Source organism: Cyanistes caeruleus, chromosome 4, assembly GCF_971803275.1.
Source record: "Cyanistes caeruleus chromosome 4, bCyaCae1.hap1.1, whole genome shotgun sequence".
NCBI classification, from domain to species: Eukaryota; Metazoa; Chordata; class Aves; order Passeriformes; family Paridae; genus Cyanistes; species Cyanistes caeruleus.
This window is the reverse complement of record NC_141704.1, coordinates 33,170,603-33,184,759: the sequence shown is the minus strand read 5'-3', so window position 1 is coordinate 33,184,759 and position 14,157 is coordinate 33,170,603. Positions and strand designations below refer to the sequence as shown.

The following is a 14,157-nucleotide window of genomic DNA, read 5'->3' as shown; positions in this document are numbered from 1 at the left end:
AGCATAAATCAGAATACTCTAATTTTTCTCCAGAGCTTTACCCTCCGCTGTTCTTAATGTATGTATTAAATCACACTTTAAAATGTTTCTTATTACAATTGTAAATCTTGTTATTAAGGCTGAAAGGCTGAATGTTATGTTAACAAGCCTTACCCAGACCAGGGAGAATTTTGGAAATACCAGGCATGTTGGGTCATGGTAAACAGACAAAGGTAAACTGAGGCAGAAGATGAGACTGCGCTCATTTTGGTGAATATCAGCCTACTCTGCCATTGTACTGCACAATTTGCTCCATCTTTGTCTGGGCACTGCCAAAATCCTGCTCCAGAGGCCATTTATTGCAGCTAAGCCATGGAAAGGTGTTTGGTCACATCAAAATGCCAAAGGACCTCTTTCCCAGTGGATGGTGATTATTTTCCTCCACTATTTACTGCCTTTGCAGTCTGCTTGCTTTGAAGCCTGTGAGGTCATGGCAGTGTCCAGTGTTACTGAGCCTCTTGGACAGCACACTCTCTGTCCAGCACCTCTTCCAGAGAGTGGGACCCCACAGTGCAACTCCCCCAAGCTCTGAGAATAGCTCTGAACTTTCCCAGCCTCTGCATGTGTTCCTTGGAACCGCAGCCCTGCTGGATGAGTCAGCTCTTGCAGGGTGACATCGCAGCTGAAATCAGAGCCGGGCTTTGCAAAGAGAAATCCAAAGATCCTCTTGTTGCTTCATGGGAAACATCTAAACAAAGTAAAGATGAGAGTGTCACACACTTCCTCACCCCATGCTGATTACTCACCACTCTGGGGAACCCCAAGGGTTGTGTGGGGATCAAATCTTCTCTTTCCAAATCCTCCAGCTGCACCTTCTCTGGCAATGAAAGACGGAGAACATAACTCCTTCGAGAGCAGACCTTGGAGTCAGAACAGCAGCTGGGAAGTAATACAGCCCTGATGAGGATGTGCCAAACAAGAGTGGGCTCCAGAATCTTTTCAGCAAGCCTCTGGAAAAGGAGGCTCCATCTAAAAGACTGGTCTGGCACCCGAAAACCTTGCCCAGCTTCCTCAACTGTTTGGTTGCCACAGCCTCTTGCTGCACTCCAAATGCCTCTGTGAAAGGGATAAAATGACTTCTGCAAATGCCATGATAGGTGTAGAACGATAGGGATATAAAACTGGATGCAGATCTTTTCTCCAGTTAGTTCCACAATTACATGACTGGGATATTACCAACACAGTCCCATGTTTCAATTAATGATTTAGTCTGAACACTGAATGGCAGGATGACAAGACAGACCTTTTAAATTTAATGGTCTTTTGAGAAAATTATGTGTTCTGTGGTTTTGCTTAAAAACAAGAGGCTAGAAAAAGGGCACTCAGTCGAAGTTGCCTCAGATGCTTCTTTCAAATCCAGTGTAACATCTGTTGCCAGGTAAGTAAAATCAGTGTGGAAATATTTACTCTTGCCCTTTAGTGGGACATGAGTGGCTTTGTACTCTTCTGAACACAGATGGGAAGGTGCCTTTCTTGGCTCTTGAATTGAGGAAAGAACCTTAATTTGCTCTCAGGAGAGTAACTATGGTTTCTTACTCCCAAAGGCTGGAAATGCTTACTCCTTACCCTGTAATTCTCTTATCCGTGTTTTGCTGATGGCTGTGTCTGTCTTCCTTATGCAGCTTTTTGATCAAATTGCTGCAATTTAGCTTTCATTTCACAGGTAGCAGAGACTGTAGACTCCTCCTCTCTGTTACATGAAGTTCTTACTTTCTATTACAAGTCATTGCACTGCAATCATGTAGATCCCAAACCTTGTGCAGTGGGAGGCCAGAGTCACAAGACCTGGTAGATCAGAATTTTGCCCAAGATCACAGTGCGACATGGAAGGAAAAAGCCTCCAAAAGATGCTTTCTAATGCCTTGTCCGTTCAGTGTGCTGATGAATAGACCAGCAGTAAAAACTGTGATACAATGTGTGATTAGAAAGGTAATATCTGTAACATTAGAAGAAACCATTTCCCCTCCAGCTGAAAGGGAAGGCAGTGTCAGATTAGTGCATTTGTGTGTCACTGTCTGTCGTGGTGGCACTGTGGGAACAGAAGCGGGGGGCAATGAACCAGTGTTGGGAAGTCAGTCTAGGGGAACGGGCAGGAAATGGGGCTTAGGGACCCATGACAAACTCTCCTGCTGCATAGTTCTCTGATTTTGGGCAAGTTTGCATGCACTTCTGGTGAGTCACAGGCAGCCGGACGATGTGAGTTTGGCTCCATCTACGGGGAGCAGGGAAATACTACAAAGCCCCAGGAACGAGTTGGTGTCTGTTCCAGTCCTTTCGAGCCAAAAGAGGATGGCCAACCTTCACCTCTTCTCATAAACCACAGCGTAGCTTTATCCCTACACTTTTGGACCGATGAGTTTGTAAGCTGTGTTATTTACTACGGCAAATGCTTGTCTATCTACGTGGGTCACAACTTGGATGTTGCAGCCTCGAGTTAATGATTAATGTATTATTTGATGGAAAGCACTAATTATTAACCCTGGACTCTGATACTAGTCCACACACTTTTTTATGAGCACTTACACTTCCCCAAACAATTTCTTTATTGCAAATTCTCGTGCTTGGTATTTGCCTAAAGGATATAATTTTAAAAAGGATTTCAGTTTCCTTTGCTCTGTTTTTCCCATATGTTACTCTTTCTTTCAGCAGCTGAGCAGGCAAAATACTCTTTTTGTGTAAAGGGTACATAGGAAGGTAGATTCCTTGCCCACAAAAACTTAGATTAATAAAAATATGTTGGTGTTTACCAAACTGAAACTGCTGACCCGTTTCAAAACAGAAAATTGTAGTAAGACAGGAAAATGAGTGTCTCTAACATTTTGAGCAGTCATTGAACTACCTCTCTAAGATGTTTATGTCCTTGCCCAACTCCTTTCTCAAGAGACACTTCTACTGTAGGGATTATAGGACAGAAATCCACCACTGATGTGCACGTCATGGAAACAAAGAATGAAACCATGTAAAAAGAGCAGGGCTCAATTTAAAAAGTAAAAGCAACTGGCCTTACTGAAGGCAAGGAATCTTGTTAGGCACTTTCTCCAGTTGTCTCTTGCTTGTTAGGACTTGATTAAATAAGGCTGAGAACACACCATATCTTCCTAGTTTTACAATGCAACCCTGAAGTCAACTGCTCCTTTTAAAGGTCTCACAAGAACTCCCAACCCAGCAGGACTGTGGCACCACCGTGAGGTGTTGCAGCAGCTGCCTGCTCAGAGCTGGACCGTTCACAACCCTCTGCTTTCCATTAGGGGCCCAGTCCTCCGTGTCCACAGCCTGCTCCTCCTCCTCCTGCCTACCCCAACACTGCCTGAACTCCAGTACTTCTGCATCCTCCTGCTCCTTTCCCTGCCCAGCTTTGTCTGGCACACCCTCCTTTTCAACCTCTGCCCTGCAGCCTGTGAGGGAATTGTAGGCTCTGGCTTGAGGCCAGACAGGGAAGCTGAGCTGATCAAGTGATGGACAGTACTTGGTCTGCTGTAAGGGCTCCTGCAGCCATGATCCAGGCAATTATGGCTCAGCAGAATCTGTCTATGTGCAAGTGCTCACCAGAGGCGCCGCAGGGGTGGCTTCCCTTGAGCACAGGTCTTGCAGGAGCCTGGTCACAGCAGCTGGTGTGCAGGCTCTGCTGAGCCCAGGGCTGGCAATCATCCCTGTTTGGCCAGCTGCCTCTGGAAGGATCTTCCCCAGAGCCCTGGGAAGTCCCTGCACACTCTTGCTTGTGGGTACACACACACACACACACACACACACACACACACACACACGAGCATCTGCTGCTGTGGTCTGTGCAAACCACTGGAAAACCTGGGATCTTGCTGAGCTGCTAAGATGCATGTTACCATTCAGAAGCCAAGATATCAGAATTCACTACTCCCCCAAAAATGAAGCTGGACCAGTTCTGTGCCAACAAGGTTCTTTCTCCATCAGAAGATGATTTGTCCATCAGCCTAATCCCGAGCACTGTTAGGCATGTTCTGAGCTGTTGGGTCATTAAGGCTTCTGTAATGGTTTGTGGTTTTAAGCAGAGTCATCTTTAGATGGCTGAAGGCCATCCAGCCTTTAGTGTTAAGCACCACACTGGGCCACTTTAAGAATTTTATCTTTAGAAAGACTCTTATGGACACTCTTTACTTTGTTCTCTTTTGATTTTTTACCCCTCCATTCTTACTTGCTTTGCTTTAAAGAGAAAGGAAATCCAAACACAAAAGTGAGTATAATCCTAAATCAATGATGACTAAAACATCAGGTCAGGAAAATAAAACATTTCTACATAAGATCCCAAGCTTAGTTGTTCGTGGTAGGCACCCAGAAGTGACCTGATTTTGTAATTATACAATTAAGTTCAGAAGTGCACATACACAGTCTCAGTGTAACTATACTGAATTCTATTGTATTCTGTTACACTACACTGGTGCCTTCTTTGTTCAGTGTAAACTTCCATCTAACATTAAATCCAAACGGGAGTCATTTAATAGACTTCATTTGCTGCCTTTACTAATGCTGCAGATGTTCTTCTGCATTTGTTAATAAAATGTGGATTTACTTAATTCATTGTGAGTCTTAAGGAAATTGAAAACTACTGAAAATAATGAGGCCTTCAAAACTAAATCAAAAACATAGCTCACATGTAACACGTGTTCTTCACTTGTTCCTGTTCTTGGTGAAGACAGGAAGATTTTATGGACAAGTGGAATTATTTATTTATGGTTTCCCCTACTGTATATTTATCAGGGTCTGTAAATACCTTTGAAAACTTAGTAAAGCATGGTAGTACCTACTGAAATCAATCTGTAACAGGCAGAATTTGTAAATCAGTTCCATCTCTTAAATGTTCACCTGTTTGAAGGAAGATACAGTGAGAAGGACTCCAGCTTGTGAACTGGAAATATGGGCAGAGCTGTGAGTTTTGCCATCAGTTTGTGGTATGCCCTTTGTCCTAAACCAGGACACCTTTGCACACATCATCCCTCCTCCCCTGTTCTGTAAACAGAGCTATTAACAAGTCTGCTAAGCAAATGATTTCAAGAATGAGCCATGCACCATTGTTGCTAAAATTTGCAGTGTAGAACAGAAAGATATCCATGCTTTCCCATTCACTTGGAGTATTTGTCTCAGACCCCTAAAAATAGCTGTGAATATTCCTGACTTGTCATTAAACCTGAAACTCCCAGGATTACCATCATACATGGGACTGTTTTGTGTTTTTGACTCTATCCTTCCATTAAACTGCCTCTGGAAGGCTAACCCTGTCAAACAGCAGGGAGAAGAATTATGTTACTTCAAAGATTTATGTGTGTATACAAAGCTGAACTGGATCTCTGGGAATGAAAAGCAAAAAGCTGTAAATGTCAGGACTGGAAACCAGGGCAAGACAGTGGCTGACTGGCAGTAACTGGCTAAGAATTTGGTTCTTCTTAACATACTTGTACCATCAAGCTTCTTATCATGAAATTCACAGATTAATTGTACACGGCACAAACATTTTTTCCTAACTACTTCACATACATTGCTTTGCAGTTATATCACGTCCTCCAGTTCTCTGACTGCATGAGAGAACGAGGAAAGGCCCACGACGCCTTCTTTGTATCACTTGTTATTGTATACCTCGCTCTTTTCTTTGTTTTGAAAGGTGAGCCTAACTTTTTCAGCTTCACAGTGCGAAGCAATCCTTCACAGGGCATTGTTACAGTCTGTCATGACTCACATCCCTTTCAGATACAGTAAGCAGGGCTGAGAACATTGCTGCAGGTAAAGCGCACAGGGTATTTATAATGGTATTGTAACACTCCAACTATGGTCCTCTGCCCTGCTCTTTAGGGATGCCGTCATTCCTCCATTTTCTGTGCAAACCCACTCCATTTTCATTAAAACTCCAGGTTTTCATTATGGACATTTCACCCCCTTGCACCATTTATTTTCCTGGCTTTGTACCACATCAAGAAGCTTCGTGTTTCTCCGAGAGAAGGAGCAGACCTCCCTGCCTGGCATCCTCCAGTTCAGCCACAGGTCAGGCAGTGGTAGCAGCACAGTCACATTGTGGGCTGCTCTGGGATTTTGAGACTCGGGTACCCCTGAAACCCCTTTCCACACATGAAAATGTGGAAAAGTTAGAAATGCGTTTCATTTGAAGATTTCTGCTGGCCAATCCCTAATTTCCAGTAAACTTGCTTCACTGAATATTATCTTCCAATTTAAGATTGCGGCAGTCCGGCGATAAAGCTGAACAATCACCGTGCTGCTGCATTTGGTTTCCAGCACTTGAGGTCCAGCCTCTGCCGGGAACCCCTCCATTCCCATCCCAAGGATTTAGGGGTGGGTGGTGCTGGGCGAAAGCGCGGGAGAAAGGAAGGTAAATATTCCTGACTTGTCATTAAATCCGAAACTCCCAGAACTGCCAGCACGAGCGCGCGATGTTTTTGACCCCAGTCTCGCTTTAGTAACCCAAACCCCACGGCGCCCACAAGGGCGGCCCTGCGCCTTTAAGGGCGAGGCCCCGCCCCTCCCCGCCCAGCAAGCACCCGCCCCTTCTCCCCGCCCACGATGACCTCATCCCTGCCTTTCGATTGGCTGAGCTCCCCGTCAGTCAGGTGGTGCCCGCCCCTCGCTCCCGTTAGCTTCCCCAGGTGCTCGCGGCCCATTGGTTGCTTCTGGTGCCGCTCACCGGCGCTTCTGCGCGCCGATTGGCGGGGCTGGCGGGGGGCGGGCCCTTCCGCGGTTGCGAGGCGCCGGCCGGCGGTGGCGCGGCCGGGCTGCGGGAGCGGGGGCGGCGCCTCCTCTGCCGGGGACGGGCACGGGCGGGTTCGGGCGAGATGGAGCCGTGACCAGGTGAGCGCGGAGCTCCGGCTCAGGCCGGGGCTGCGAGGCGGCCCCGGGCAGCGCCAGCGGCAGACAGAGGGAGGATGGGCGCGGGCCCTCCCCGAGGGGCCTCCCTGCGCTGGGGCACGGGGCGGCTGCGCCCCCTCCGGAGCCCCCGCGCTGTGTCCCCGCTGCCCCGGGGCGCTCTGCGCCGCTCCCCGCCCTCCCCCCTGAGAAGGGTCCCGGGCGTTCAGCGGGTCGGTGGGGGGGGGTTTTGGGGGGCTCTTTGCGGCGTTGGAGGCCGGGCAGTGCTGACAGGGATTCGCAAGGGTTTGGGCAGCAGCCGCCGCCGTGTCCTGCCACCCCCACCGGGCTGCCTTGAGCGGGGTCGATTTTCCCCACTGGGAAGATGCTTGTCCGTGCTGTGGCTGGGCGCTTATTTGAGGTAACATCCGCGTGTCCCAGCCGTTTGTCTTCCTCTCTGTGACTGAAAAATCTTTTATCAAAGAGGACTGTAATTTCACATCTTCCCTGACCGCGGATGGAAACCGACAAATCTGTATGTGTGTTAGTGGAAATAATCCTCCTGAGACCTTTATGATCTGGATCTGTGTAGCTTTATGCTGCATCATGCAAACTTTGTGTTAATACGGTTCTGTGTGGCTCTGTTTTTACAAAACGAGCCTTGAGTGAGCTGAATAAAGGGTTGCGGGTTTGCTGCTGCATGTAGCAGTCTTTTTCTGGTATCATTTGTCCAGACAGCATCAGGGCCTGTGCTGTGAAACTGCATTTTAACCTACCATCCATAGAAAATACATTTTGAAGACACTAAAAATGTTTCTGTTTAAGTCTGTAGCTTCGTATCTGTATCTTGGAACCCAAAATGTGCTTTTTGTTTCTTGGTAGGATCTGAAGACAAAGTGCTGAATATTTGGAAAATATAAAATCTGGGCTGAATGTGTATAACCCAACATTCTGTCTTAATTTTAAATTTGTATTTGACATCAGGGCTAGTTGTGGTATAGATGACTTATTGTAATTGTGTTTTCTACTTGTGTGTTGGTTTTCAGGTAAAAATACAAATGAACTTCCACCACTGATTTTAAAATATATCTGCTTCTTGCACAAAACCCCTCACTAGGTTTCTGTAATGACACATTTCTGTAAAATCCATACTGTTGAACTGGTAGAGGTGTAATGCCTTTAGATCTTCATAAGTATTTCCAAAAATATTTCAGTCATTACTGAATATGAAATGAAAGGGACACCAATTTGTTCCCATTTGCTGCAGTGATTTAATGAGTGATCTAATAGTTGTGATTAAATAGAATCTAATAATAGATTTTAAAATAAGTGTATGATCTGAAGCTGACTGTGAACTCCTTTTTTGCTCTTTAGATTCATGCTTACTGCTGAAGGGAGAAAAAGACTCGGGGCTAAAAGCAAATGCCTTAAGCTTTCCACAAGTAGGCAAATTTGCCCTTCTTAATTACTAGACATTGGCTTACTGAGCCCTTTCCAGTCCTTCCTCACTTATAATTTAGAAACCAAATGTGATTTCAGGAAAAGAGTGAAGTATTGCCAGCTACAGCTTCTTGAGCATCACCCTGTTCTGTACAAAATGTGAGCAGTGCTGTGTTTGTTGGCTCCAATGGTTGTGAAATCAGCTTTAATTTCTGTTTAATTAAGGCCATCCACTCCTATCATCATGTGGGAGAAGGCTCCCAAATCTTAAGGCTACAAGCAGATCTTGAAATAAAATGCAAAGAAAGGGAGTACAGAAGACTTTTTGACGTAGAACTAAGAGAATGTGGCATTTTTCCAAAAGCAGTCTTTAATTTTTCCTCCTTTCGAATATGAAATAATGGGAAACTCTTAGGTTTGAGGAGGAGTGCTTGCTTGCTTGTGGGTTTTTTTAACGCTGACTTCTACTGGCATGGCAAAGCAACAACATTTTTCACAGACTTTCATCCTTGAACCTCCAGGTGAAATGTACATTCAGGCAATAAAAGTACCCTTTAATTTAATGAAGATGATAATAATAATAATAATAATAATAATAATAATAATAATAATAATAATAATAGCAATCCCTACTGGATTTCCTTCATTATTGAGCCATGATTAAATTCCTGTATTTTATTTGGTGGGGAAAGCAGCAGCTGTACTAGAGAGAGAGAAATATCAGAACAAAAAGGGTTTGGATGTTGGAGCAGAAAGTGGATGAATTCTTACGATGTGTCAAAACATTATCACAAGATTAATTGTTGCACTCATTTGGAATGTGCAGGGTGTCTCCTTATATAATTTTTACCTCAAAAACACAATTTATAGCAACTCCAACACTTTTCTGCCTTTACTCTCTATACTCAGCTGCCCTTCCCATGTTGTAGATAACACAATAGGACTACCTCAATGTCTGTTTACTTACTGATAACTCAGTATTTGATTCAGATCCTTTTTGAGGACTACAGTTGATTTCCTCCATGTAAAAAGTAGTAATAATTAGCAAATCGTATTACAGTTATACAAAGCTCTTCCTTTAAAGTTGGTTGGGGTTTTTTGTTTTTTGTTTTTTCGGGTTTTTTTGATCAGTTATGTCCTGAGGGTCAATGTCTTTTCCTGAGAAACTGCTGGAGAGGAAGCAGAAAAAGCAATTGTTCAGCGGTCTTAAACTGTCAGACACCTACTCTGGGAAAGCCAAACCTAATTATTTCCTGTTGGACATATTGCTGAACTGCGACTGCAAACAGAGGATGTGGTTACACAGACATTTCTTTTGGTGGTAGGGCTGTCTTAAACAGCTCATATTCCCATTTGCCTTTTTTTCCCCTCCCCACCATTTGCTGTCACCTCAGTAGTAATGTGGAGTCTGTGGAGCTGTGTGCTAGTCCAGGTTAGAGACATGATTTTTAATCTGGGCATGTTCTATTCCTCTCCCCCTCAGACTCCCCCAAATAAAAAATGAGGGAGAGCTGCAAGAATGCATAGCTGGAGTGGAAGAGTGGATTAGTAAGAGCTTCAGCTGAAAGGAACTATAGTTTAAACTGTTCCTGTGATTCTTTTATGTGTGTGTCAGATGAAATGGATGAGTTTGTGTGAATTCAGAAACTCATTTCTTTGTCAACTACTCTGTTCAGTTTTTCAGGGATGCGGTGTGTGTGGTTAATTTGTATGTTTTACCTTCCAACCTTTGAATAATTCTGGAGTGCAAGTACTGTTAAGTGGCTTCTTCAGGGGAAATGAATGGCATTGGGGTGAGGACAGCTTTCATTACCAGACTTAGATATGCCACACTGGTCAGTTAGAGCCTTCTGATTTTTAAATGCGGGTTGTCCTTGCGGAGGGCAAACAGTGCATGCAGCTTGTACAGGAATCTGCCCTCAGTCTGATACTCTGTTTTCAGATGTGGAAAAACAAGGCTGCTAGCAGTATTTCACTTCCTTTAGTCTTTTCCTATTTCTTATTCAAGGCTCTTATTTTCCACACAGATAAACCTTAGAATTTGTCACTTAGTAAGGTAATGTAATTGTTTCAATTAGTTTGGTTTATATTTCAGAAATTGATGTAATGAATTTAGTTTGTGCAGCATTCCTTTCCCTTTCCCTCTCCCATATTTTTTATGTGTGTATGCAGCATCATTATTCTTGTGCAAAGAAATATTTTGGATTTGGGCACATAGCCATATTGATAACATCTCTGCAAGAAGGTGAAATTTAACATAGAGTCACAAATCTTTTTAAGGCTGAGCTTTTAATTGGAAATTTCTGCACCTTAACCTCATGTCATCCATCTGCTTTTGCTCTCTTACTGCAAACTAGAGTGTTGACTACTTCTTATCCTTCTTAATTAACTTGTGCTCCCGATTTCAGCTTGTTTGGGCCCTGCTGATCCAGAAAAGCTGAGCTTTTGTGGAGCAGCAGAGGAGGCATGGTAGCTGCTGCTGTGTGTGCCAGCACATTATTTGTTAACAGCTGATCACTGGGGGCTGCCTTTTTGGCATTGAGAGAGAAACTTTCTCCTGGACGTGATCAGGAGTTGCTGCTGCTGCTGTTGTCTCTGCTTGCCATGGGTGCATATTGAAATGTGTATGTACCACAGTGCAGGGACCCTGGCAAAAAGCAGTGCAGAAGCTTCCCTATTTTGCCATCTTCTAGTGAGGCAAATAAATGTGCTGACTACACAGTATCTTCAAAGTGTTTTCATGTGAGGGGAACAGGAGACTGAAATGATATATCTAGTTCTGTGAAGTTAATTTTCTTCTGAGACAGTCTACATCACAGATTGCTGCAACCTCAAATTAATGTTTCCTGTAATGTATGGCAATTACAACTAGTTATAGAAACACCAGGGAGGGGATGTGTGGTTCCTTGAGTCCTACCCTTCCCGTGGTTTAGTGGAGCACTGAGGATATATTTTCATTGCACGACTGATCCATAAGGTTGACACCCTGTTTAGGCTTACTCAGATGAGATCATCCTTTACACACAACCTTAGCCATGTTGTGATGAACTCATTCGCTCTGCAGTTGTTTATATGTGTGATGGTACAGCTCTGAGCAAAGATGAGACAAGATTCACTTTCTATCAATTACAGGGAAGCTTTTCCTCCTTCAGGCAGAAACTTTCAGAAAAAAAAAACATTGAAGGACTCTACTGGAATGTTTTTTTTAAAAAAATACTATTTTTGCCCTCCCTTGTGATCTTTATAGCTATATGAGACATTTCCCAGCAGAATGTCATTACAATCCACATTGTAACTTAATTTCTGTTCCCCAGTGTAAAATGGACCTGCATCCAGATGAGCGTTTTCTCCGAGTGACTGGTAGGGCCATGGTGATGTTAGGCCTAATATAACTGTCTCTAAATTCACTCTCATATGTCCTGTTGGACATGACTTATGGGAGCAGATCATTTGAGTTTGAATCTTTTTAAAGCCTCCAGCTGAGAGACAGCCTGGGTGTCGGAGGGTTGGGATATGAGTTCTGCATTCCCATGTTCCGATCAGGCTTACAAGTCATGTCAGTGAGTTTCTGTGTTGTTCAGGCATGCTGAAACTCCAAGTCACCAGTGAAGGCAATAAGCCATTGTAATCACTGGAATAGCAGCCATTTGGCTTGAACATGTAAACACTGACATATAAACTTTTCCATTGGATGGAGAAGTTTATCAGCAAGATGAGTCTTCTGCATTTCTTAGAGATGACACGATTTTTTCTTCAGAAAATCTAGGACAGTAGAGTTATGCCTGCATTGACTGTAGTGAGAGGAAAAAGGAGTGTTGGAGGAATGTTTTGATTATGCTGTGGGCAAAGAATAGCAAAAGCAGTTTAACTGTGGAATTTTGCCAGAAAATGTTTCAGTTATCAGATTAATCTTTGCTCACTCACTGCAGCGTAGAAGGAGCAGTAAAGAGCTTGTCTTTCATTACAGTTGTAAGGCTGTTCTGCTAAATATTTGTGAAGTTTGACTTGTTAATTTTGAATGTAGGGTGTGTCTCGCTTTTCTGTTGTTTTGTCTTGAAACTGGATTGAAATTCCATGGAGTGAGTGAATAAGAATAATGATAGGAATATGTTATACCTGCAGCATCTCTTAGCTTAATAGCACACACATATAAGAAAAAAAATAAATTGATGACTGTTCATGCCTATTGCAAGCCAGTTATCTTCTATTTGGGGTTCAGATGACCATGCAGTAAATTGCAGGATGCAATACTTTTTAACTGTCTCAGGTTGAGCAGGAGCTTTGTTGGCAAATGGGACTGAAAGTTTAAAAGTTGACCTTTTATTGTTTATTATTTTATAATAAACCTTTATTATGACCTTTTATTATTCCAGTGTATCTGGAATAGAGCTTTAGTTCTTGGTAGAGAAAGTAAGAAGAATGTCTGATGTCCAGGAGAATGAGTTTTGAGTGGGAGAACAAGGATCTCTAGGCACCTGAGAAGGCTAATGGAAGTGTTGAAAGGTCAGGAGAGGTAGAAAACCAAGCCAAGGGAAAAAAAAATATGCTCTGAAGAAAATACAGAGATTATTTTGACTGCTTATGGGGTTTCAGTTCTGTAGAAAACTTGTAGATTTCCTGTACCAGGACAGGCAGATCAAGAAAAAACTCACTGTTGACTCAACTGAGACTCTGGAGAACATGGATCTTAAGTGCTGGAAACTAAGTGCAGCAGCATGGTGATTGTTCAGCTTTATCAGTGCTGTTGCAATCTTAAATTGGAAGATAATATTCAGTGAACCAAGATTACTGGAAATTGCATGGGATTGGCCAGCAGAAGTCTTCAAATGAAATGCATTTCTAACTTTTCCACGCTTCCTGGTGAAAAGTGAAAAGTGGTTTCAGGGATACCTCAGTCAAAAAAAAAAACCACAAAAAAACTTCTTTGTGTAGTCTTGCATCATTATTATGTTTTAATTACAGTTGTGTCAGTTTGACTGCTTTATTAAAGAAAAATAATTACTTATTATGGGTTCTCACATTAAATTAATTAAGTAGTTGTAAGTAATTTTACATATGGACTTGATGACAAATACTGTAAGAGGTGGCAGAATGACTCCTTGATTCTATGATAGAGCCATGATTAATGTGTGCTGGCACATTTTATTCAGAGAAGAATAGGAACATTCTCTGTAAAGGAAGTTTCTGAAGTAGTTGTATCCTTACTTGTTTGGGGTTTTTTTTTTCACTTTTGTACCAGTATTGTAAATCGCTTCTCCTTCAGATTAGTGGAGGAGAGTGGAGAAGAGTGGACCAACTAGATGTGCAATTCATTACCTGTAGCTCCTTCTAAACAGTGTAAAAAGAATAAAATTATTTTATTTGTTGGGAATCAGAACACTCACATTTTGTGTTATGCTGACTATCCAAGTATCAAGACTAATCAGTCTAACTGATCTTATTCCTTCTGATGTTGAAGTAGTAGATGGATTATACAATTTTCAATTTCTTTTTTTTTTTCTTTTTCTGTGGAACTATGTTAATACTCATGCCCAAAACCCATCTGGTCTGAAGTTTGTATTTGGGGAGGTGCCTGTTTCTTTTTCATTTTATCTTTTTGAGAAAATATCATGTCATCTTGATTGCAGTTCTGTGCTTCCGATGTCTAGGGAGCCCTGGAGTCTGAAAAGCTTGGAGGAGGAAATGGAATGGAAACTTTGATATGTATTTTTTTAAAGGAGTCTAAGGAAGTAGGAGTAAATGTATGGCAACTTCTGACCCTTTTTATTGCCATTTGAAACAACAATCTTCTAGTGCCTCTGAAGTAATTGTTTTCTAGTTAGGTACTGCTGTGTATGCCATTTAGAACTGTATTGCCAA

The 14,157-nt window shown here is 42.9% G+C and overlaps 1 protein-coding gene across 7 annotated transcripts in view; it reads left to right on the top strand.

Moving 5' to 3' along the window:
- MRTFA (myocardin related transcription factor A) overlaps window positions 1–14,157 on the top strand; it is a 122,353-nt gene that overhangs the window by 23,561 nt on the left and 84,635 nt on the right. For 3 of the 7 annotated variants that reach the window (XM_086885665.1, XM_086885672.1, XM_086885670.1), the window contains exon 1: window positions 6,741–6,864. The exons of 3 other annotated variants lie outside the window; for them this stretch is intronic. The gene's annotated coding sequence lies outside the window, so the exon portion shown is untranslated. Of the gene's footprint in view, window positions 1–6,731; window positions 6,865–14,157 lie in introns of those variants that run through there. One more of the 7 variants, XM_086885666.1, reaches the window with a different exon arrangement.